Source organism: Xenopus laevis, chromosome 7S (assembly GCF_017654675.1).
Source record: "Xenopus laevis strain J_2021 chromosome 7S, Xenopus_laevis_v10.1, whole genome shotgun sequence".
Classification (NCBI taxonomy): Eukaryota; Metazoa; Chordata; class Amphibia; order Anura; family Pipidae; genus Xenopus; species Xenopus laevis.
The window spans coordinates 28,406,258-28,431,965 of record NC_054384.1 but is presented as its reverse complement, the minus strand read 5'-3'; the positions used below and the strand labels follow the sequence as shown (position 1 = coordinate 28,431,965).

The 25,708-nt window shown below is 42.7% G+C and overlaps 1 long non-coding RNA gene across 1 annotated transcript in view; it reads right to left on the bottom strand.

The window, feature by feature from the left end:
* Nucleotides 1-755: 755 nt before the first annotated feature.
* The window catches only part of LOC121396258, a 58,172-nt gene continuing 33,219 nt past the window's right edge, over nt 756-25,708 (bottom strand). The window contains exons 2-5 of the long non-coding RNA XR_005962918.1: nt 25,424-25,521; nt 14,020-14,126; nt 1,937-2,035; nt 756-815 (exon numbers count right to left, since the gene is read on the bottom strand). This is a non-coding gene — a long non-coding RNA (uncharacterized LOC121396258). The remainder of the gene's footprint in view (nt 816-1,936; nt 2,036-14,019; nt 14,127-25,423; nt 25,522-25,708) is intronic.

Sequence of the window (25,708 nt, the reverse complement as noted above, 5' to 3'; positions counted from 1 at the left end):
GCAGCCTTGTGCCTTTATATGGTCACAGAGCCAGTCAGTGACATCTAACAACCTTATCATTTAAAGAAGGGGGTGTATTATCCCTTATAATCAATGAGTGATAGTCCCCTGTATAACTCAGCCTGCAGCCTTTATATGGTTATAGAACCCCAGCCCAGTGCCCAAAGCCCACCCCAGATTCAGCCAAGCCTACACCACAGTAAAAAGCCCACATAGACATCAGTGCTAAAACTAACCCCCACACATAATTTTTAAAAAGCCATTGGTGGTTAAAACAAAAACATTGTTGGCCAGGGTCCCATATACAAGTTTTTAAAAAATCATTGGTGGTCAGGGCCCCATAAGATAAAAAAATTGGTGCAAGGGGCCCCCCAAAACGTTTTTTTGTTTTTGTTTGTTTTTTGCAAAAGAAAATTGGTGGTGAGGACCCCCTTACAAGTTAAAAAAATCATTGGTGGCCAGGGCCCTCCCGCTATAAGTTAAAAAAAAAAAAAAAAAAACCTTTGCACCTGGTTCCCCAAAAACGTTTCTAAAAACATTGGTGGCCATGGCCCCCTCTTAAAAGTTTAAAAGAAACATTGGTGGTCAGCGGCCCCCATAGAATATTTTTAAAAAAACATTGGTGACCAGGGGCCTATATAGTATTAACATAATACAGGGGTTTAATAAAATAAAAACACACTGTTCAGTGGACCTTACTCCTTACCTGGCTTTGGGTCCTTTCGAGGCTTCAGGACTTCAACTTCGGGTCTTTTCGTGACGTCGGGTCTTTTCGCAGCTTTGAAGACCCCCCACATGGTCTGTCATTTCAGGTACTGCAAATTCAACACATTTACAGCATTAATTTGTGGGGCAAAGATAGAAAAATGTACATTCACCCAAAAAAATATATTTTCAGAAAGTAGACATTCCCCTGAATCCAAATTGGGTGTGCATGTCTTTCTACTCTGAAGCACCAAGCTGCGAGCCTTTAATAAATTTGGCGATTTTGGAGATAACTTCTACCTTGCGGCATCTTACCTGCTACATACTATTAGGTAACAAGATAAAACATATATTGATACATGGAACTAGACAGTGTACTCTACAACTTCCCCGCAAGTTGGGACAAAATAGAAACTAATTAGAAACCAACACTGTGATACAAAGTAAAGTGAGGTGATGAGGTCACCACCTTACCTACAATGTAACAAGCCAACTAGTTCAGGGACGTTACTGGACACTTTCTAAAACTGGGAAGTGGATTAACGCCCCCGCTCTCCATATCCCAGATTTGGCAATCCTACTTTCTCTCCTCACCTAGACTTAGACAACTACAAGGGAATTACTGATACAGATATCCCGGACACTTCAATCACAGTCACAATGATTCCTCCCTGTCTGCTAGCCTGTACAGAAAATGGTTCCTTCCAGTTGATACTGCAAAGGCCCTCATCCTAATGAAACGGAGACAGACTGATAGCCACCTAAGAAACTGACCCAATCAACTGGCTGATTATTCAATTATTAAAGGTATTCCAGTGTACTTGGCAAAATTCAGCAGGAACAGCCCCTATGTTTGCTCATAGCCTGTACAGAGGGATCCCATAAAACTACGGTACCATCTCTACCTACTATAGCTGCTATCCCAAAGCCACACTCCCTTCCCAAATGTGTTGCAAGGACCCCAATATTTGCAGAGACCACTGCAGATGCTAGGTGGTAGCTTTAGAGAAGAACATGTAGATGGCTTTTAATCTGACATATGCTCTTCATATAATGTGGAAAGTAATTGAAAAAAGTCTTTATTTCTGGGGCACAATCTGAAAACAATTGAACTGAAAATTTGGAAGGTAAACAACCCCTTTAAGTATATGGCACCAGCTAAACAAAAACTGTTCACTGGCTCCATATCCATCACCACTGACCCCAATAAGAAACAACACTGACTACTTACCTGGGATTGAACATAAGGGATACGAAACTGCTTTTGGGCTCCAGAATCTTCAATCGAGGCAACTGCTAGGCATGGAAAAAAGACCAGATCCCCATGTTCCTAAAAAACAAAGAAAAGCGGTGAGTTGGGGACAAGTGGAGGTACCGACAGTTGAAACATTACATGACGTCTATATCAATAGGAAATACTGTGTGAAGACCACTAAACAGCTTTGAAACATATAGCTCTATAAATACACCGACACAAACTCTCTAACGTACAAGGTCTTGTTGGAGCACAAACACCCCAACTTACCGGACTATTCCAAATAATCACAAAATGCTCAATAAGCAATAAATACCAAGAACAATGAGATCCACCATCTCTACCCACTATTTAGGCTAAGGTGCCCCCTATAAGCAAAGGACCCCCCAAAACCATGGCTGATGAATGAATGGACCCAACAGATATGGCAGCGCAGTAATTGCACTGACTCAATAGGCCACACATACAAAGCAATGCTCTGTGTACTTAATAGTCTGTGTATGTGCTGCACATCTAATTAGAAATAAATGCCATATAAACCTCACTCATCAACAGGGGACACTTCCCCTTTAAGAGCAGGGGACAGAGGTGACTTCCCCCTGGAAGTGTGACAGTTGGTTCAGTCCGTTGGTTGGCCCTGTGGTGAGAGGTAAGAGTACTTTCCCGCTGGGAGATTTTTTGCCAGAAAACCTTTATTTTAGTGGAAAAAGATGAGGGAATTTGGGCAATGTCCCCCACAGACTAGCAGGTGGTGTGCCTCTCCCTGATTTTAGTGAATTTGGATATTTTTCCCCTAAAATGTGCTTGGGAGATGCCTTTAATCTTAGTGCTGGTTGGGAGACACAGACTTTTTGTGCATTTGGCATTATGCAGGGCTGCCAGCAAATATTCACATTATCTTCAGAAGGAAACTTTTGGGGACCCTGTAGCACACCATAAGGAACTAGGGGTGGGAAGCAGAGGCACGTGCCATGGGGACAGTTGGGGGTGATGAGTGGGGACATACAGCAGGTCCCATAGAAGAGAGGAGACTTTACACCTAGGGTTTGACAGTTGGTTTAGTCCGTTGGTTAAGTGTATATTCCCTCTGAGAGATATTTTGCCAAATAACTATACTATAGTAAAAACAAGAGGGGAAAAGGTTGGGTGACGCCCCTCAGACTAGCAGATGTTGCTCCTCTCCCTGATTTTAGTGAATTTGGAGATTTTTCCCCTAAAATGTGCTTGGGAGAAGCCTTTAATGTTAGTGCTGGTTGGGAGACACAGACTTTGGCAGTTATTTAGGGCTCTCTGCTAATTGACTGTGTGAGGAAACTTCCAGCATTCTAGAGACCGAGGCTCAGTACCTGCTGGAACTGATACAAAGCTCAAAGTTTAGGGGAAAATACATTTCTGCTTTCCTCTGTATTAAATAGGAAATATTAAGCGCTAAATTCCTTAACTTGCCTTTATATTCTCTTTTCTATACAGATTGCTACAGTGCCTTTCCTGCATTTTTGGACCGCGACTTCGGTGATTCACACCTGCCCATTAACACCTGGGAGTTTTTTTTTGGCTTCTCCATTGTTCATATAATTACATCTTTATCTGAACAGTGTAAGAGAGAGCCAGGGGTTCCTTAGGGAGACCCCCCTTGGGGTGCCCCGGCCTTGTGCCGCCCCCTATTTTTTTCCCCCCATCGGAGAATCTTCTTTAAGAGGTAATCTTGCAAATTCAACTGATTCAGCACATGATTTCTTCTTCAGAGAGTCTGTCGTAAATTCACTCGGGGGGTCGGCTTTGTGCATATGAGCCCATACGGCTACTGTATATGGTATTTATAAGAAGCCAATTCATCAGCAGCATTAATAATGGGCTTTAATCATTTACTGGAACACTGTTTCATACAAATGGGAGAATATAGATAAGGAAATACATAAATGGGTGGTTCACCTTTAATGTATATTTTAGTATGTTACAGGATGGCTACTTCTAAGCAAATTTTTCACTTGTCTTCATTAAATGTTTTCGATATTTTTCTGACTCTTTCCCGCTTTCAATGGGTCACTGACCCCATCAAAAAACAAATGGTCTGTAATGCTACACATTTATTGTTATTGCTACTTTTCTTCAAAGAACATGGTTGCTAGAGTCATTTGGACCATAGCAACCACATGGCTGAAATTGCAAACTGGAGAGCTGCTGAAGAAAAAGCTCAATAACTCAAAACCCACAAATAATAAAAAAGAAAAACCAAGTGAAAATTGTCTTAGAATATCACTATCTGCATCATACTAAAAGTTTCATTTAAAGGGGAAACAACTCTTGCCTTCACTTTGGCTGATTATGTCTATTTGTCCCTGTAGGTTTCAACGATGGACAAGGTGCAGAGAAATCCATCTCTTCTGGTAATGCCTCAGTGTAAAACAATCCTCTCTCATCTGAACTGGTGTTTCCCTTCTCTCTTCTATATAAGTTCTACTTAAACTGTCTGTCTGCACTGCTTCTTTTATATATATATATATATATATATATATATATATTATATATATAATATATATATATATGATATAGATATAGATATAGATATAGATATAGATATAGATATAGATAGATATATAGATATATATATCTATATAGATAGATATATAGATATAACAACGAAAAACCGCACACACAGGACTTATAGGGGCAAATTCATTAAGATGCGAAGTTGCGCCAGGCGCAACTTTGCCGCACTTCGCCAGGCAAAAGTAAGGGTTTGCGAAGTTGCGCTAGGGCGTTGATGTCGCTATACTAAAGGCGAGTTACGCTTAGCGATAGGCTAATTTGCATACGGCGCGAAATTCAAATTTTCAATGGAGGAATACGTATCTGCACTACAAATGCTAGAAAACCTCAAATTCAGCAAATAAGAAAATTGTTAGATTTTGCCTACACCATGTGCCCACTGTTCTAGGTAAGTTGCCAATGAGTCAGAATGTAGGGGGGGAGGAAAGGGAGCCTTTTCTTTTCAAGCCTATCCCCATCATGTAGAAAACATGCCTAGCGTTTTTGGGACTTAGAAAATTTTTTTTTTTTAAACAACCCTAATCACTTATTGCGGCATATCGCCAGGTCTGAGGTGGCGAAGAAGTTAGCCGTAAAGGTAAGCGTTCAGTGTACAACTGCGTCAAGTTTGAATGATTGCGTAGTTCGGTCGCTAGCGAAAATTCGCTACTGGCAAGGTTGCGAAGTAACACTTAGGCGAACTAAACGGAGCGTTCGTTAGTGAATTTGGCGCAGTAGCGAAATGCAACGCTAGCGAGATGTTGTGTTGTCGTGTGTGAATTAACGGCTAAGTGGCCAGTGATAATCGGACTTTTTTTATTTTTGGCACTTATATGGGATGGGGCTGATGCGTGGTCGTGAGGGGCAAAATTCACTAAAAAGGGGCGTCGACGCTTCATGGCGCCCTTAAGTGCAATTTGCCCCATAAGGCTGCAAAAAATATTATAAGGTTGATTGCAACGTTTCGGCTCGCTGTGCTCGAGCCTTCTTCAGGCACCTGAATGAAGGCTCGAGTACAGGAGCCGAAGCGTTGCAATGATAATCTTTTTTATTTTTTTGCACCACTTATAATGGTCCTGTGTGTGCGATGGTTCGTTGTTCTATGTGTATAATTTACTAAGTACCTGCTACCTGGGCAATTGCCTATTTACTAAGAGTGCTCTTCCAGCTGTATGGATAAAAAAATAAAGGTAAAAAAAAGGATATATTATATATATGTGCGGGAGCCTGCCAACCTTTTGCCTCTGTGGCATGTGGAGAACTGACATCGGGGGAATATCCAAATCACTTACGTTTATTTAAGGTTTCAGAATAAATTCGCGCTTTAGATCACTGGCATGCTTGGTGCCCCTATAAAAACCGCAAAACCCTTTTTTCTGTCTTCTTCGGTTCTCTGCAGAGCAGGCTTTTGTGACTGGAGGCAGCATTTAGAGCCATTTAGTATTCTAGTCCTTAATTGCTTCTTTTTTTCCACTTACATGACGCTGTATCCTGGCCGTCCTCGAACGGACTTCTTTTAGGAGGGGACACATAAATTCTGCTTGAGGTCCCATTCGCCGTCTTATTAGTTGATACGGAGTACAGGTCCTATATAATTTATCAAGTTCACCTACGGTTTGACCATTTGTTCTTACTTACATACTGTGAATTTGTCCCTTTCCCCATAGGGCTCCGCATCAGTATTTAATCAGAAATGATTTTTCCTTGGGAGCAGAACATACTACCGCTACGGTTCGATTTCAGTACCTACGGCGACTGTGAAATTCGCTGTACCGTGATGAGCAGCATCAATGTGGTTGATCAGGGCTACTTGTTGTTTACTATTCGATCTGGAATCAGCTTGCTATTGCCCTCCAGGGTAACTGCAAGGGCGATATAGAGGCTGGACTGAATTGTTTAATTATACATTTTCTAGTATATCCTTGTTTCTTGGTGTTTCTGTAAAAGGAGCCCACTTCCTTCTTACGTTGGCCGAAAGATGGACCAGGACTATGCAGCGCGCCTTCAGGCGAACCCCTTATTCGTCCTGCTACCCTGGAAATTCCGCTCCAACAGCTTCTCATGTGTTACCTGGCTGGTACTAATTCAGTCGAGTATGGTGTACATCTTCTTGGGTCTAGAGTAAATATAGGTGTGGAGAATAACAAAATAATTATTTAGATTGCCAGCTCTTCTCTTCTACACTTTGCGATTAGAATGAGACTGGCTTCGTTTCTATGATGTGTTCAGTTAAGTGATTACAAGAGGGGAATAAGTTGCCTGGTGCCCTAGGAGTCTGCCAAGCTGCCGGCACTCTTTCTGCTAGTAATTCGTGCTCACACTTAGGTAATTAAGATATTTACGCGCCGGTAATGAATTAGTCCTTCGCTTGGTAAAGGTTGTCATTAGTTATACTCTACGATCGCTGTGTTTTCTATTATAAATATATGGTAACATAGAGGAAGCGCCGTAAACCATTCAACTAACGCTAGGCAAGCACATACCTGTTCGGGCAACTACTGTATTTTTGCCTCTGGCGACGTTTGTCGCGCCTATACATTGTGCCGCCCTAGCAGCGGAACTATCACTGCACTTATATGTAATTTGCCACTTCGAGCTCCACAAAACTAGGATGCGCAATCTTGTGAGTGTGTGGTTTTTGTACCAGGTGCGGCTCTTGGTTTTGAGAATGTAAAGTTCATACTATTTTATTCTTTACCTGGGATCAACTGTCTCCTTATGAACTTGACTTATATTCTTATTTCTATATTATCGTGTTGATCTTAATTTACTATAACCTAATAATCCTTAATAGTAATATAATTATTTACTCAATAATGATTACTTATTTAGATTATTATATATGGATCTATACAATATATAAAAGGATATGCAGTGCAATCAGGACACAAGATAAAGTCATTGACGAAGAGGGGAAAGTGGGGAAATTTGCGAGGTCCAGGCGTTTTCAGATAGGGTAGAGGATTGGTTTTTACACTTGAGGCATACCAGTCACAGAGATGGATTCTTGTCCTCACCTATTTGGATTCCAGATGCTTAGGAGAAAAGACTACAGCGGACAAGATAGAGACATAATCAGCACCAAAGTATTCGAACAGGGTCCACCACAGCTCTACCGCTTTGTAAAATGCCCTTGAGGTCAATGAGGAGTGCGATAAGTATGATACTTCGTCGCCTAGGAGGCGACTTAATTGCGATTACGTATACCCACCTTATCCTTTGGACTTTTTTACGGAACTCTCAAAATATACATATGTGTTAAGTAGAGGTTAGAGGCAGTTTGGAGGTATGTATGAAGAAAGGGAGAAATGTCTTTTCGAGCCTTCGATGCATTCTCTTCTAGCCATCGCGCCACGCCCAATCTTGGCCAAATTCAGAGGTACCTATCCAAGCGCACATCTACTACAGGCTATAATTGTCCTACAGATACTAATGTCTGTTCTTATTCGCCCTCGCCATGCTTTTCTGTAATCCTATTTGTGACCCTGTTAAGTTGCCTCTCTACTACACTACCTTGTTAGCCCCCTCAACTGGGTGGGTCTCTCAGTCCTATCGGACTACTTCTAGTCGAAACCAAGCAAGACCAGGCTTAAAGTATATTCGCATAGAGGACACAGTGAGAATCGTACGAAAACAGGACAACGAGGTAGCATGGGGTGGATCTTGGTTGATATAGAGATGTTGCTAGAAGGGCTCAGCAGGAACTGCACACTCGATATTGTATTTTGGCAAGCGTTTTCCGTTGGGACAAAAGAAAGGCGTTCGGCATGAACAAACGGCTTCGGACATACTTCACTTTCAAGTACCTACATTGAAAACTGGTAGGTGAACACGAAGCAATCAGGTTAGTATTTTTGATATGCATCTAAAATAGAGTGTTGTTTGAATACTTGTCATCTCACCGCTGTCCTTGGGCCCGGAGTCGAACGGAGGAAGGCCCGCCGGTCTCTCGAAGATAGATCCTTACCTGTGCAAGCGGGACTTCTGTCAGCGAATCAGGTTGTATTGATTTAGCGAGACAATGGGAATGGCTCGCCAGCTCGAAATTTCTTCGTGTGAGATTGGTAGTTGTTGCACCGGTCGGGCTTTTAGATGTTTTGCGGACTCGGGCTTGGATTTGGTTATATTCTCAGAGTGAACTTCCTCCTGAGGAACCTCGAGTGATGCCGCTATGAGAAACCTTGAGACATACCCGGGGTACAAAACTCTTGGCTTTGGCAGGACAGGCGTTGGCAAATGGGAAATGCCCCACCACAGTCTAACAGAGACTGCCATCGTCTTCGGAGTCTTTCCTGCTCGGAGAGGCGAGTCCTTTCCTACTTGCATAGGTTCCTCCAGGGGAGTACGTCGACACATGAGTCACGGACCAGCGGTGTTTGCAGATCAGGGGCTTTGAAAGCGAGGGGCCAACATGGAGGAAAATCGTCTGCTGCGCTCTCTCTCTCCACCTGTGTTCCTCGTGGCCGAGTGTACCTAATGGATAGAGCGATCAGGTCCTTCAGGTGTCAGGAGTCTCTTCTGGAGCGAGATCATCTTTGATGCGGAAAGGAGTAGGCCTTGGTAGTTATTCCGCTTCGTAAGCGTCCATCACTCTCACCAGGAAGTCTCTCGCCATCAGTGTTCGGTAGTCTATAGATACCATTGACATCTGCGGCTGTTCCCTGCCGGAGCTGCAAGAGACTGGCAGGGGCGTTCGTAACTCCGACCTGGAGCATCAGACTAATTGCGAAAAGTGGAGAAGTCTTTAACAATCAAAAAGTCAGCGGGGAATTCTTTCCAAGGTAACGTTGGCCTCACTCCAGTGGCTTGCCTTCCAATGGACATCAATAACCTTGTGGTACAGTAGGGACAGGGTGTGTAGCAGGCGATAATGTATTTCTTAGGTACGAGGCTATCGTGGCCTATTTTTATCCTCGCAGTGTCCGAGAATTGTAGGTTGCACATTACTTTGAAACAAATTACAATACTATGTATCTCTTTTTTTTTTTTGCTTTGGTACATTTTCTTCCTTTAAACCTAGTAAGGAATTCAAAGTCATGCAGCTGCATGAGAGATGAGGAGGAGGGATGAGGATGGAGCCTCCTGGACAGCATGCAGCAGAGAGGAAGCGCCTCCGTGAGAAGAGAAGAGGAAGCTTCCAATAGAAGAAAAGAGGAAAAGCGCTCGCCGTGAAGACTAAGCAACTTCGGAAGAGGCAGGAGAATGAAGTACGGAGCGGAAGTAGGGAGGTTCTGCAGAAGAACATCGGAACCGCCTTGCATGTGAGAGAAGAAGACGGAGCGCAGTCTCCTGCAGGGGAAAGAGAACAGGTAGGACCTCCTGAAGAAAACAAGAGAAAACTCCTGTAGCGGAGGAGAAAGAAGAGGGAGCGGATGGAGAAGAAGAAGCTCCTGAGGTGGAAGAGATCATCAAAGATCCTCCGGTGGTGGAGAGGCCAACCCTGCGAAAACAGCTTAGGAAGGCCATCATGAAGAGGCTCCGGAGAGTATGGGTAATGTATCAATTTGCAGTTCTGAGCATTTTCAATCAGAACAATAAAAGGAAATCATACACCGTCTGTTGAGCCCGCAGGCTGATTACTTTGAGGGCACCCCATAGACCGATGTTTGGCTGCCTTTAGGTTGTAAGAGGTTGCTGACAGAGATCGAAGTCTGCAGATAAAGTGTTGATTCTATAGCAGGCCAATAACAGGGGAGGTAGGTAATGCTTATAGGGCTGCTGGACATCTGCCTTAGATATCCACCTTTGGAAATGGGTTGCTACTGGGTAATAGACTGGCACCAGGTGATCAAAGCATATAAAGAATAAATGGCGCAGGCTCAGACTGAGATTCATAATAGGCCAAGGCATTCCATGTGTAGAGAGACCCAAACAGTCCCACAGGCCCAATGAATAGTGCGTTCTTAAAGCAAGACCGAGCCTTTAATATCATAATGAAAACAAGTATTTGTCTTTATTCTTATGTCAACACTTTCTAAATCTTTTCTTTTCAGCATTCCACCCAAAGACTCAACTGCTGCTGCCGACCCAACACCATGGCCTAAATCCTTCCGGTTTACCTCTCCAAGGGCGTATGTCTGTGTGTCTGTCTGTCTGTGTGTTTGTGGGGTTATGTACAGAAGGGAGTGTGGGAGTTGTATACAAGAGTGGGTGAGGGGGTTATGTACAGGAGGGAGAGTGAGGGGTTATGTACAGGAGTGGGGTGAGGATTATGTACAGGAGGGAGAGTGAGGGGTTATGTACAGGAGGAAGGGTGGGAGTTATATACAGGAGGGAGTGTGGGAGTTATGTACATTATGTACAGGAGTGGGGTGAGGGATTATGTACAGGAGGGAGGTGAGGGGTTATGTACAGGAGTGGGGTGAGGGATTATGTACAGGAGGGAGAGTGAGGGATTATGTACAGGAGGAAGGGTGGGAGTTATATACAGGAGGGAGTGTGGGAGTTATGTACAGGAGTGGGGTGAGGGATTATGTACAGGAGTGGGGTGAGGGATTATGTACAGGAGTGGGGTGAGGATTATGTACAGGAGTGGGGTGAGGGGTTATGTACAGGAGGAAGGGTCGGAGTTATGTACAGGAGGGAGGGTAGGAGTAATGATGGGGGGATATCTACAGTAGGGATGGTTATGTATAGGAGAGAGAGGTTGAAGGGGTGTGTATAGGTAAGGGTGTGTATAGGAGGGGGTGCTTAGCATGATCCAGGGTGTAAAACCGACTGCCGTTCTAGGAGTCAGGAAGGCATTTTTACCTTCAGTGGCAGATTGGTCCTCATAGTACTCTAGGGTTTTTCTCCTTCCTCTGGATCATTGGTCGTTAGGGATGCCCAATATAAATTAGCTATTCATTTTAATAAATCCTGTGCTCCCTGCCAGGTTTCCCCCATAAATATGTCTCAGCGTTTTTCTTTAATCTCTATGGTGAATATTGAGGGAAGGGGCTCCTGTGCCTCGTTCTACTAAGGACACACATTGATCGCCAATGATTGGAAGGAACTACAAAATTGCTTTACTCCATAGGCCACAATGTAAGCATTTCCCTTCAAGTCCGTTGCCCCTTTCTTAACATTGGAATTCCATCCACTTCCCACCAGCCTATTTATCCTATACCAGACATTTAGTATATGAAGGTGCTTGATATGGGGAACACCTATGCTGCATTTGTTTTTTTGGTTTGAAGAAGCAAGAGGCTGGCACACGGAGCGATTTAAACCGGGGTCCTACCCCTGGTGTGTTTATTGCATCAAACAACGTTTCGGAGGGCGTTCCCCGTTCGTCAGGTGAAATTCCGCGTGAATTCTTTGCACTGTTTGTTTTTTTGGTTACCACTCTCTCCAGGTTACGAGACAATCCTTTTTGGGTGGGGGATTCCTGCTAAAGCGATGGAGGATTATATATTTCTTCTTGCCCCCACAATGACACACTCCATTGTTTGCTAGGCGAGCAAGAGCTTTGAGGGGTAATAAGGAAGGTAGGTGCAAGTTGGGCCAACCCTGCCACTGGACCCATGACCACCCCCCACTCAGTACCAAAGTTCACATGGACATTGAACCTGGAACAGTAACTTTTGGTCAAGGTCGACTCTTTAAGCAGTTTACCTACTCAACCTAAATCAAATGTATTAGTAGAACTTTTCTGCATTTCTGATGTGTAAATATGAGGCAGTAGGTTAAATCCTTTGGTCAAACACTAGCCGGTCCTAATAAAGGCAATGACAAATGGTGTTGCCCCCTGGAAATATGTGCTACTGTCAGGAGAGAATATACTCATGAAATGACCTTCCCCTTCTTTAAATCTTAAATGTTAAAAAACATTGGTGGCTTAGGGCCCTAAGCGTTAAAAACATTGGTGGCCTGGGTCGTAAAAGTTGAAAACATTGGTCACCATGGGGTCCTAAAAGGTAAAAACATTGGTCGACCTGGGGCCCCAAGAGTTAAAAACATTGGTGGCCTGGGGCCCTAAGAGGTAAAAATATTGGTGGCAAGGCACCATAAAGAGTTAAAAACATTGGTGACAAGGAGGCCCTAGGAGTTAAAAACATTGGTGCAAGGGGCCCTAAGAGTTAAAAACATTGGTGGCAAGGGGCCCTAAGAGTTGAAACATTGGTGGCCTGGGGCCCTAAGAGGTAAAAATATTGGTGGCAAAGCACCATAAGCCCTAAGAGTTAGAAACATTGGTGGCACGGGGGCCTAAGAATTAAAACATTGGTGGCAAGGGGGCCCTAAGAATTAAAAAACATTGGTGGCAAGGGGACCTAAGAATTAAAAACATTGGTGGCAGGGGGCCCTAAGAGTTAAAAACATTGGTGGCAAGTGGCCCTAAGAGTTAAAAAACATTGGTGGCAAGGGGCCCTAAGGATAAAAAACATTGGTGGTAAAGAGGCCCTAAGAGTTAAAAATATTGGTGGCAAAGCACCATAAGCCCTAAGAGTTAGAAACATTGGTGGCACGGGGGCCCTAAGAATTAAAAACATTGGTGGCAAGGGGCCCTAAGAATTAAAAAACATTGGTGGCAAGTGGCCCTAAGAGTTAAAAACATTGGTGGCAAGGGGCCCTAAGGATAAAAACATTGGTGGTAAAGGGGCCCTAAGAGTTAAAAACATTGGTGGCAAGGGGCACAATGAGTTTAAAACATTGCTGGCAAGCGGCCCTAAGAGTTAAAAATATTGGTGGCCTGGGGCCCTTAAAATTAAAAACATTGGTGGCCTGGGGCATAAAGCGCTAAAAACAATTGTGGCAAGGGGCCCTACTACTAATATCCTTATCATCTACAGTGGGGGTATATTATCCCTTATTATACGTGAGTGATACTCAGAGTTCCCTGTATAACTGAACCTGCAGCGTTCTGGTCTTTTTATGGTAACAAAACTCCTCAATGACTTCTAATATCCTTATCATCTACAGTGGGGATACATTATCCTTTATAATACAAGTAATAAGCAGAGTTCCCTATATAAGTCTGCAGCCTTGTGCCTTTATATGGTCACAGAGCCCGTCAGTGACATCTAGCATCCTTAATCCATATCATTATCCCTTATAATCAATCAGTGATAGTCCCCTGTATAACTCAGCCTGCAACCTTGTGCCTTTATATGGTTATAGAACCCCAGTCCAGCCCCCAAGGCCCACCCCAGATCCACCCAAGCCTACACCACAGTAAAAAGGCCACATAGATATCAGCGCTAAAAACGAAATCCCTCCCACACAAAATTTATAAAAGCCATTAGTGGGTAAAACAAAAACATTGTTGGCTACGGTCCCACATAACAGTTTTTAAAAAATCATTGGCGGTCAGGCCCCCCCATAAGTTAATAAAAAAAAAACATTGGTGCCAGGGCCCCCCATAAAAGTTTAAAAGTTAGTGGTCAGGAACCCCAACAAGTTAAAAAAAATCATTTGGTGGCCATGGCCCCATAGAATATTTAAAAAAAACATTGGTGGCCAGGGGCCTATATAGTATTAACATAATACATTGTGGACAGGGGTTTAATTAATTAAAAAAACAAAACTCATTTATGTTTAGTGGAACTTACCTTAGACTCCTTTCCTTACTTTGGGTCATTTCGAGGCTTCAGGACTTCAACTTCAGGTCTTTTCATGACTTGGGTCTTTTTGCAGCTTTGGTCTGTGATTTCAGGTACTGCAAAATCAACACATTTGCAGCATTCATTTGAGGGGCAAAGATAGAAAAAAATAATGTTCACCCCAGAAAACCATATAATTTTCAGAAAGTAGACATTCCCCTGAATCCAAATTGGGTATGCTTGTCTTTCTACTCCAAGCTGCAAACATTTCGTAAATTTGTGATTTTGGTGACTTTTACAAAAATCACCTCATAACTTCTAACTGGCAGCATCTTATCTACCACATACTATTAGTTACCAAGATAAAACACCCCTTAATATGAAAGCCTGGGGTCCACTGAACCGTTTGATACCCAATGTACATAGGTTTATTGAAGTACATAGCATGTAAAGACACAAAATCTACCTTGTGCATACTTATTTGATGGCTTACACTTACACTCATGTATAAACACTGGCAGTTTTAGGCCAAGGATACCCCTATCCCCTGGGGCATCTCACATCCCCTTCAAGAATGACACAGAGACTTAATTTGGTGCAAAATATGTGTGGAAGTCACTTTCTTTATTTATTACTTTTTGCTAAAAGGACTAGGTACCCCCTGACCCCCAGCTGCGGCTCCTATCACCAACCTGGGCATTGTGCCCACACCGTAATAGACAACCATAGGGAGCAGGGATCATGGGGCCAAGCGCCCTCTGTGACCAATCAGTCGCCCATCCTCCTGCTCCCAACCGTGTGCATAACTGGCGCTAACCCCAGCCCCTTGCATGACTCAGACAAGACCGTGCAGTCAAAGTCTGCTCCACACTAGTGACTCTCCAAAGGGTAGGCCTGCACTGTAACCGTCTTTTCTCCTGGAGCCGCACTGCCGCCACCCAATGGAAAAGGGGGGGGGGTACCACCTTGTCCTTTTCCATGGCCCACCTATACCTCCTGTGACTTCCACCACTCCTGAATAAATGACCCGATGTTCCCTAAAAACAGATCCAAACCTTCACTTGACAGATGAACTCCATCTTCCCTAAAGAACTGGTGTTGCTTACTTCTTATGTTGTCGTGCCTTATGATACCTTTTCCAAAGGAACACATGAATTTATGCATGGCCCGGTTCACTTTCTTTCTAGCTTTCTCCACGCCTTTGGGTGAAATTGCCCCCCTCCAATTGCTCCTCTGTATAATGTCTGACCAAGCTAACCCCCCGACCTTCCTGTTTTCCAGCATCTCCGACAAGTCGGCCCTCATGTTCTCTATGAGTGCTGGAGTCTTTTTGACGTGAGATCGTTTCCCCCTGTATGAATTATAACTAAATGCACGAAATTAACTCGATGGAGCGCGTTATAGAACCTACCTTTTAGCTGCTCCCATCTCATACCTCTCCAACCCTGCCATGCCAACTTCATGTGTTCCTTTGGTAACCCCAGCTGTTGCCCTGCTGCATTCTTTTCGGCCCAAAAAATAAATGAGTGCCCTATGACCAATATGTTGACAGCAGATCCACACCTTGCTGCGAAGTAAATACATATGCAAGGTTAGCTTCCATTTTTCATTTTTTCCACGGGCCGTATATACTTCCTATATGCCTCTGATTTCCATCTCCCCATCTTTTTTATCTTCTCTATACACTCCCCCCTCATTGCTGCCTCCGTTGCTGCACCTATTCTGAAAGAATGTGAACTAAATTTCTTTGGGTCCCAACCATTGACTATTACTGCCTTCTTCAGCACCTGGCTAAACTGGAAAGCAGAAAGGGGGGATGAGTCTTTGTGCAGTAGTAGCAGCTGCCCACCCCCGGGCCGGACTGTCCTATAATTCACCAGTGCCTTGACCGTACATGTTATTTTACCTGTGGCCTCTCACCTATCCACCTCCCTTTCCCTTCCTGATCGGTTTTAGATCTACTAACATAGACCAAAGCTTTCCCCTCTTGTATCACTACGTGCTTGTCCATTAAACCTTTCCCTGCTGCCTTTTTTGATGGGGGGACCAATTCACTTAACCGCAACGCCCCCCCAAATGCTAATGTGAATGCTGCCCTGAACAGCATATATTCAAATTGATCAAAACAGACCTTTTTTAATGCCCTTATGACCAGAGTCAGCCTGCTCTCCACTATTGGTTCTCTCTCATCTACTCTAGGGCCCTCCGCTCTTGCCCATCCCTTTATAACTTTCCTAATTACTGGGCTGCGTACTATCTCAGGTCTACCTTCTGCTACTGAAAAATGGGAAATCGCCGCTAGCGTGGCGCTGGCGCCTGCTTTTGATTTTCCCTCCCTATACATTAACGCCAAAAATGACAACAAATCCTTAGTGCTGCCCTCCCTCTTACCGCTTTCGCAGAATAGTTTCCATCTTTTCCATGCCTTTTTGTATGCGGCAAGAGTTCTCTCAGATACAGATTTCCCGTACAGCTCTTCTAAGAGAGGTTCACCAACTGCCATAAATTATCAGGGCAATTATGAGGTGTTTTTGCTGCGTTGGGTGCCAATTTAAAGAAAAGATCCCATTTTTCCCTTGACAATGCGTCAGCCAATGTGTTTTCTACACCTGAGATGTGCTGCGCTCTGAATGAGATGTTAAACCTCATGCAAATTAAAACTAACTGTCTCAATAGATTGATTACTGGGGCTGAATCCGATGATAAGTTATTAACTGCACACACCACCCCCATATTGTCTGATATGAACCGAATTGCTTTATCCCTAAAATCTCCTGCCCATAGCTCTAATGCTACTACTATGGGGAATAACTCTAGCAAAGTCAAATTCTTAGTTAAACCCAACTCACGCCATGCTTGCGGCCACCTTCCAGCGCACCACTTTCCTGCAAAGTAAGCTCCATAACCAATGCTACCCGACGCATCTGTTAACAATTCCAATTCTCTGTTATTCTTTGTCTCAGATAACCATAACCTTATTCCGTTAAATTCTGTCAAAAAACTATCCCAAACACCCAAATCTGCTCTTAACTCCTTAGTTATCCTTATTTTGTGGAATGGTTTTTTAACCCCTGTCGTAGCCTTTTCCAACCTTCTCTTAAATATCCGACCCATTGGAATTACTCTACATGCAAAGTTCAGCAGCCCCAAAGCCTGTTGCATTTCTCTCAACGTTACTTTTTTAGTCCCCATTAAATTATGTATTGCCTGCTTGCTTTTCTCTACTTTATCCCTTGGCAACCTGCACCTCCTGGCTTTTGTATCTATCTCAATTCCCAAAAATGTCAACTTTGTAGTTGGCTGCACTGTCTTTTCGTCCGCTACTGGGACACCTAACTCTTTTAACATCTGTAAAAATATTAACAAGGTTTCCTGGCATTTCCCTGTTTGTTTGGGCCCTATGATTAAAAAATCATCTAGGTAGTGGGCTATGGCCGCATTCCCCGACCTTTGGCATATAAGCCAATGCAAAAATGTGCTAAACATCTCAAAATATGAACATGAAATTGCACATCCCATAGGTAAGCATAAATCCACAAAAAATGCTCCCTGAAAATAACACCCGGTCAACTTAAAACTCTCTGGGTGTAAAGGTAAAAGCCTAAATGCAGACTCTATGTCCACCTTTGCTAACAATGCCCTGTCCCCTTGTCCCTTTACTATTTCTAAAGCTTCGTCGAAAGACTGGTACTGCACCTTGCACTGTTCTTTATCTAGTGCATCATTCACTGATGCCCCTACTGGATATGAAAGGTGCTGTATCATCCTGAATTTACCCTGCTCTTTTTTGGGCACTACGCCTAGTGGAGATACCACCAGGCCCTCTATGGGGAGGACTTCAAATGGCCCTGCCATCCTACCTGCTTTTACTTCTTTTTCAATTTTTTGTTTTAAAACATCCTCATGCTGGCCAGCTGATTTTAAATTTTTATAGATTTTACTAGGGGGGGGGTGTTTGCGCTACAGGAATCTTAAAACCGTCCAAAAAACCCTTTGCTAAGAATACTGCTGCCTCTTTATCTGGGTAACCAAGTAATGACTCACTTAGCTTGCCCATCTGCACTGGCGTTGCCGCTCTTTTGCTGAGCGCCTCGAAAGGGCTGCCTGTTTGCTTGGGTCTCCCTTTTCTTGTTACATTCACTTACAACATGAGAAGATCCACATGCAGAGCATGCATGCCTAAATTTGCATGCATACCCTCTATTACATCTCCTCTCGTTGTATGCGAAACACATGTTCCTTGGTTTGACCGTATAGCTCCCTTTGTTCGCATTATAGCTTGTACTACTCTCTTTAGACACCAATCTTGTCCATAAATCTATGTCCTTCTGCCCGAAAGATAACATTTTACTATTTACAATCTTTTTCCTGAAAGCCTGGTCATAATCATACCATGAAGTACCCTTGTAAAACAGATATGTGTCAATTATTGTATCAATGTATTTTATGATATTCAAACTCTGCTCCGGCTTTTTAACTAGGTATACGCTTGAGAAAACCAAAAACCCTTTCAACCAATCAAATATCGATTTTCCCCTTCTCCCTTTTTCCTCCTGTTTTACCCCTTCTTCCTTTTCTTGAACTGCTTCCCTAGTTAAACTGTAAATATCCACAAATTTACCCTCTTCTATAGACTTTCTCGCTTTCTTAGGTAAATGTGCTGCAGTCTCTGTAAGTGCGCATGCATATGTATCCCCAGCCCCAGCTAGGACCATTACCGGAGTGGTTTCTTTTGGATTTTTCTCTATACCCCCACCTTTCTCTTTGCCTTTCAGATACTTCTTGAGTATGGCTAACATTTTACCCCCTTCTGACTCACTATCTGAATCCTCTGAATCAGAATCCAAATCAATTGGTATGTCATGTTGCACATTCAACTCACCCATAGGTGCCTCCCTTGCAGCGGTTGCCACGACTGGTCTCTGTGTGCTTGTATCCTCTTTCTGCATCCTTGTATTTGTTGGATAGGCTTCTTTTTCCCTCCTTGTTGATGGGCCTGCCTCCTCCTCTTGTCTTTGCGTTCTTTCTCTCCTCCACTGCAACCAGCTCTCCTCTTCCTCCCTGTTTCTAAACTGGAGACTCGGCACCCGATAACTCTCCCAATATGGAAACTCTTGTCCCATTGCCCATCCAGGCATCCTCTGGTTATACCATTGCCTATGTGCAGGAAAAAACTCATAATTATTGTCATAACCTCCATACTCAGTATTACAACCATCCCCCTCCCACATGGCATTAAAACCGTTTCCGTTCCACTGTTTGATACCCAATGTACATAGGTTTATTGAAGTACATAGCATGTAAAGACACAAAATCTACCTTGTGCATACTTATTTGATGGCTTACACTTACACTCATGTATAAACACTGGCAGTTTTATGTGGAATAAAAGCTACAATTAGGGTGACCCCTGAAAACCATATAATTTAGTAAACTACACATTACGATGACTCCAGAATGGGTGAATATGTATTTCTACTCCAAACTGGGAAACTGCAAAAAAGCAATGTAAGAAAAAAACTGCAATAAAATCATAAAAAAAATCAAATAGAATTAGGCAAATCAATAAAAGAACTGATCCGATAGCGTGATCAGAATACTCAAGGCAAAAGTCACGATATGAAATCAACAGTTTAAGGGGAAAAAAGGGAAAATGATAAAAATTAAAAAAAGCCTTATATGGTCACATACCCCTCCGTGACATCGATTATCCTAATCATTTACAGTAGGGGGTACATTATCCTGTAAAATACATGAGTGATTCTCAGAGTCCCCTGTATAACAGTCTTGTGCCTTTATAAGGTTAGAGAGCCCTTAATGACATCTAATATCCTTACAATTTACAGTGGGGCAATATTATCCCTTAAAATATATGAGATACAAAGAGTTGTCCATATATATCACATCCTGTAACTTATGTCTTTATATGGCCAGAGAACCCCATAGTGAAATATACTATCCTCATCATTAACAGTAGTGGGTACCTTATCCCTTATACTGTATATGGCATATGATAAGTGATTATGGCTTAAGAGAGGGGTTACATTATCGCCTATACTACAAAAGTGATACTCAAAGTCCCCTGTATAACACAGCCCGCAGCCATGCGCCTATATATGGTCACAGACCCCCTGACCTCTAATATCCTTATCATTTACAGTAAGGGGTATAATCCCTTACAAAAAGTGAGTGATACCCAGAATTCCCTGAATAACTAAGCCTTCAAATTGTGCCTTTATATAGTCACAGAACCTTACAATTTACAGTAGGGTACAATATCCCTTAACACACATGACTGATAGTCAAAGTCCACTATATAAATTAGTCCCCAGCAATGGTCACAGAATTCATTATAAAATGCTTATCATTTAAAGTAGGAAGTACAGTATCACTTATAATCAATGAGTGATAGTATTCTTCATATATCAGTCTGTAGCCTTGTGCCTTTACATGGTCACAAACCGTCAGTGACTTCTAATATCCTTTAATGTACGATAGGGGGAACATTACCCCTTATAATATGTGAATGATACACAGTGTTCACTTGCGGGTGGGCATTTTCCCTTATAATATAGCATTGATACTCAAGTGTCCTCTGTATAACTCAGCCTGCAGCATTGTGCCTTTATATGGTCACAGAACCCCACAGTCCTTATAATTTAAAGTAGGGGGGGGGGATATGATCACTTATAATACATGAGTGACACACAGTGGTCCTAGAATAACTCTGTAACCCTGTGCATTTATCATTTCAGAGAACCCCTCAGTGACTTTGAATATCCTTATAATGTACAGTGGGGGTATAATATCCTTTATAATTCATGAGTGATAGTTCCTTAATTCAGCCTACAGCCTTGTGTCTTTATTTGGTCTCTTAACTCCTGAGTAACTTCTAATATCCCTACAATTTACAGTAGGGGTAAAGCATCACTTGTAATCTTGAGTGACTAACTCAGCGTTGTGCCTTCTGGTCACAGAACAGAACAGGGGTACATTATGCCTTAAATTCTTGCGTGATAAACGGAGTTCCCTTTATAACTCAATCTGCAGCCATGTGCCTTTATATGGTATGGGAACCCCTCAGTGACACATATTATCCCTATAATTTATATTGGGGCAATACTATACCTTAAAATATATGAGAGATACAAAGAGTTCCCCGTATAAATCACAGCCTGCAACTTATGTCTTTATATGGCCACAGAACCCCACAGTGACATCTACTATCCTTATCAGTTGGAGGTACCTTATCCCTTTTATGTAAGTGACACTCAGTATACGGTAACTCAACTTGCAGCCGGTCTCCTTTAAATGGTCACAGATCGCCTTAGTGAATTCTAATATCCTTATTTACAGTAGGGGGGAAATTATCCTAAACATTAAGTGACACCAAGAGTTCCCAGCATAACTAAAACTTCAACTTGTAGCTTTTTTTATAGTCAGAGAACCCCTCAGTGACTTATAATATCCTTATAATTTACAGTGGGGGTACAATATCCCTTATAATACATGAATAGTAGTTCTCTGTATAACCTTGTGCATTTATACAGTCACATAACCTCTCAATGACCTCTAATATCCGTATCATTTATAGTAGGGGGTACATTTTTCCTGTAAATTAGGTGAGTGATTGTCAAGCGTTCCCTGTACAACTCAGTCTGCAGTCTATTGCCTTGAAGTGGTCACAGATTTCTAACATCCTTATAATTTACAGTGCGGGGTACATTATACCATATAATACTTGGGTGAAACAGAGATCTCTTTATAACTCAGCCTGCAGCGTTGTGCCTTTATATGGTCACAGAACCCCTCAGTGACATCTGATTTAATTATTATTTAAAGTAGGGGGTACATTGTCTCATAGTATATGAGTGATGCTCAGCATTCCCTGAATAACTCAACCTGCAGCTCATGAATTTTTATGGTCACAGAGCCCCTCAGTGAAAGCGAATATCCTTATGATTTACGGTAGGGGGCACACAATCCATTATAATACCTGTGTGATACTCAGGGTCCACTGCATAACTTGGTCTGCAGTCTTGTCTCTTTTATGGTCATAGAACTCCTCTGTTACATCTAATGCCCTTATCATTTAGGGGGTACAGTATCGCTTATAATCAATTAGTGAGTGTCCCCTGTAAGCCTGTAGCTTTGCACCTTTACATGGCCACATGTACATTTACAGTGGGGGTTACAGTATCCCTTATAATACATGAATGATAGTCAACAGACTAACTCAGCCTGCAGCCATGTGCCTTTATATGGTCCCAAACCCCTCAGTGACTTTTAATATCCTTATAACCGTAAGGGGTATATTATCCTGAAAAATACATGAGTGATTCTCAGAGCCCCCTGTATAACTTAATCTGCAGCCTTGCGCCTTAAAATGGTCACAGTACCCCTTAGAGATTTCTAACACCCTTATCATTTACAGTGGGGGTACATTATACCATATAATACTTGGGTAACACAGAGATCTCTGTATAACTCAGCCAGCAGCCGTGTGCCTTTATATGGTCACAGAGACCCTCAGAGACCCCTATTATCCTTAAAATTTGCAGTGGGATTATAATATAAACACATACATGATACTCATAGTTCTCTGTATAACACAGTCTGCAGACTTATGCCTTTATATGATCATATAAGTGACATCTAAAATCCTTATCAATGACATTTGGGGGTACAATATACCATATCATACATGAGCAATGTTTACAATTCAATGTATAACGCAGCCTGTAGCCCTGTGTCTATATATTGTCACAGAACCCCTCAGTGACATCTTATAACCTTATCATTTACAATAGGGGGTACATTATCCCTTGATTTGTAATGAATGATCATGGGCCATTCCCTGTATAATTCAGCCATCAACTTTCTGCTTTTACATGGCCGCAGAACCCCTGAGTGACTTCTAATGTCCTTATAATTTACAGCGGGGGCACATTATCCATTTTAACTACATGAGTGAATCTCAGAGTTCCCTGTATAATTCAGCCTGCAGACTTGAGCCTTTATATGGTCACAGAACCCCTGAGCGCCATCTCATTTCCTTGTGATTTAAAGTAGGGGGTACATTCGTTTATCCCACTTTGTAACAATTCAATTGTTACTATTTTGATACTTAAGAGTCTAGTGTACAACTCAGCCTGCAGCTTTGTGCCTTTTTATGGTCACAGAGCCCCTAGGTGACATCCAACATCCTTATTAAAGTAGGAGGTACATTATCCCATATAATACATTTGTGATGCTCAGCGTTCCCTGTATAACTCAGACTGCAACTTTGCGCCTTTATATGGTGACAGAACCCCTCAGTGACTACTAATATCCTTATCATTTACCGAAAGAGGGTAGGGGTAAATAATCCCTTATACAACATGAGTGATACTCAGAGTTTCCTGAATAACTCCGTCTGCAGCCTTGTGCCTTTACATCGTTACAGAACCCTTCAGTGACTTCTAATATCCTTATGATTTAAAGAAGGGGTTACATTATCCCTAATACTACATTATTAATACTCAAGAGTTCCCTGTATAACTCAGTCTGCAGCCTTGTGTTTTTATATAGTCACAGAACCCTTCAGTGACTTCTAATATCCTTAGCATTTACAGTAGGTCTTACATTATCCCTAATAATACATGAGTGATACTTAACCTGCAGCCTTGTCCCATGAGGCCCTAATTCATATATAATTTCAATAAATATTGTCAGTGTTGGACTGGCCCACCGGAATACCAGGAAAACTGCCGATGGCCCCAAGTGTCAGTGGGCCCTCCTGCTTCTAAACATTTGGCTTATTTCATGGTCATTATCAATTTCTATGAGAACAAAGAAGCGAAATAGACGGATTAATAGATTATAGTATGTAAAGAAAAAAGACTAGGAGAATAGAGGTTGAGTGAGGAGAGGAAAAATAATATTACTGAGAGTGGCCCCTGGTCTAAGGTTTTTGGGTGGCTCCTGGTGTCCCAGTCGGACACTGTGTGCGGGCCCCTGAGGTATCAGTCCCAGTGGGCCCAGGACCCCCAGTCCAACACTGAATATTGGTAAAACAAGCAGTGGCTTAACTAGATGTACTGGCCCCAAACAAATTAACCCTAGGGCCCCCAACATATTCAAAGGTTGTCCTGTTTTATCCATATATGTTGAAAGTGCACATGAATTAGGGCCTTACGGGCCCCTATAATTTATGGGCCCCTCTGCAGCCGCAGGGTCTACTTGCTCTGTTTCTCCTGATTCCCCAGCATTGGTAGTTCAATGGTTTCCAAGGCTCCGTTGTCAGTTCCCTGAGAGATTGATTATCTTTTTTCCCTATTACCATTGGGATCAACCATCATTTTTACCGGCCGGTAATCCTGGAACCCGCCAGCGACCCGAGGATTTGGTGCAGGAGTCGGCCAGAACCCACCCAACCCGCGGGTTTCAGGCAGGTCCGGAATTCACCTGCACATTTTTGCTGCGCACCAGCGAGACCGGTGGGAAGTAAGGAGAAGGAGTGCAGGAAACGGGTCTGGGCCCAGCCAAACCCTGGGAACTGTCCTATCCTGAAACTATTGTGGAACATCAAGACAATTACTGATACAGATATCCCTCACACTTCAATCACAGTTGTCTTAAATTATTCCTCCCTCTCTGCTAGCCTGTACAGAAAATGATCCATTCCTGTTGATACTGCAAAGGCCCTCATCCTAATGAAACGGAGACAGACTGATAGCCTAAGAAACTGACCCAATCAACTGGCTGAAATCCAGAGTTTAGACCTACCTCAACTAAAAAAAAACCACAGAGGTTTGCAAATTAATAGTTTTATTGGATGTAATTCACAAACATTGACCCACAAATTATAGGTATTCCCCTGTACTAAGTACAATTCAGCAGGAACAGTCCCTAAGTTTGGTAGTTTGCTCATAGGCTGTACAGAGAGTTCACATAAAACTATAACTATGTACTAATATATCCCCTGTACTAAGCACAATTCAGCAGGAACAGTCCCCAAAGTTTGCTCAAAGCCTGTACAGTAAGATCCCATAAAACAATGGCAGCAAAGGTATTCCACTGTACTTAGCAAAATTCAGCAGGAACAGCCCCTATGTTTGCTCATAGCCTGTACAGAGAGATCCCATAAAACTATGGCACCATCTCTACCTACTATAGCTGCTATCCCAAAGCCACACTCCCTTCCCAAATGTGTTGCAAGGACCCCAATATTTGCAGAGACCACTGCAGATGCTAGGTGGTAGCTGAAGAGAAGAACACGTAGATGGCTTTTAATCTGACATATGCTCTTCATATAATGTGGAAAGTAATTGAAAAAAGTCTTTATTTCTGGGGAACAATCTGAAAACAATTGAACTGAAAATTTGGAAGGTAAACAACCCCTTTAAGTATATGGCTGACACTGACTACTTACCTGGGATTGAACATAAGGGATACGAAACTGCTTTTGGGCTCCAGAATCTTCAATCGAGGCACCTTCTAGGCATGGAAAAAGACCAGATCCCCATGCTCCTAAAAAACAAAGAAAAGCGGTGAGTTGGGGACAAGTGGAGGTACAGACAGCTGAAACATTACATGACGTCTATATCAATAGGAAATATTGGGGGTCATTTATCAACACTGGGCACATTTGCCCATGGCCAGTAACCCATGGCAACCAATCAGATTGCTGCATTCATTGTTCTACTTGCAGATGGCT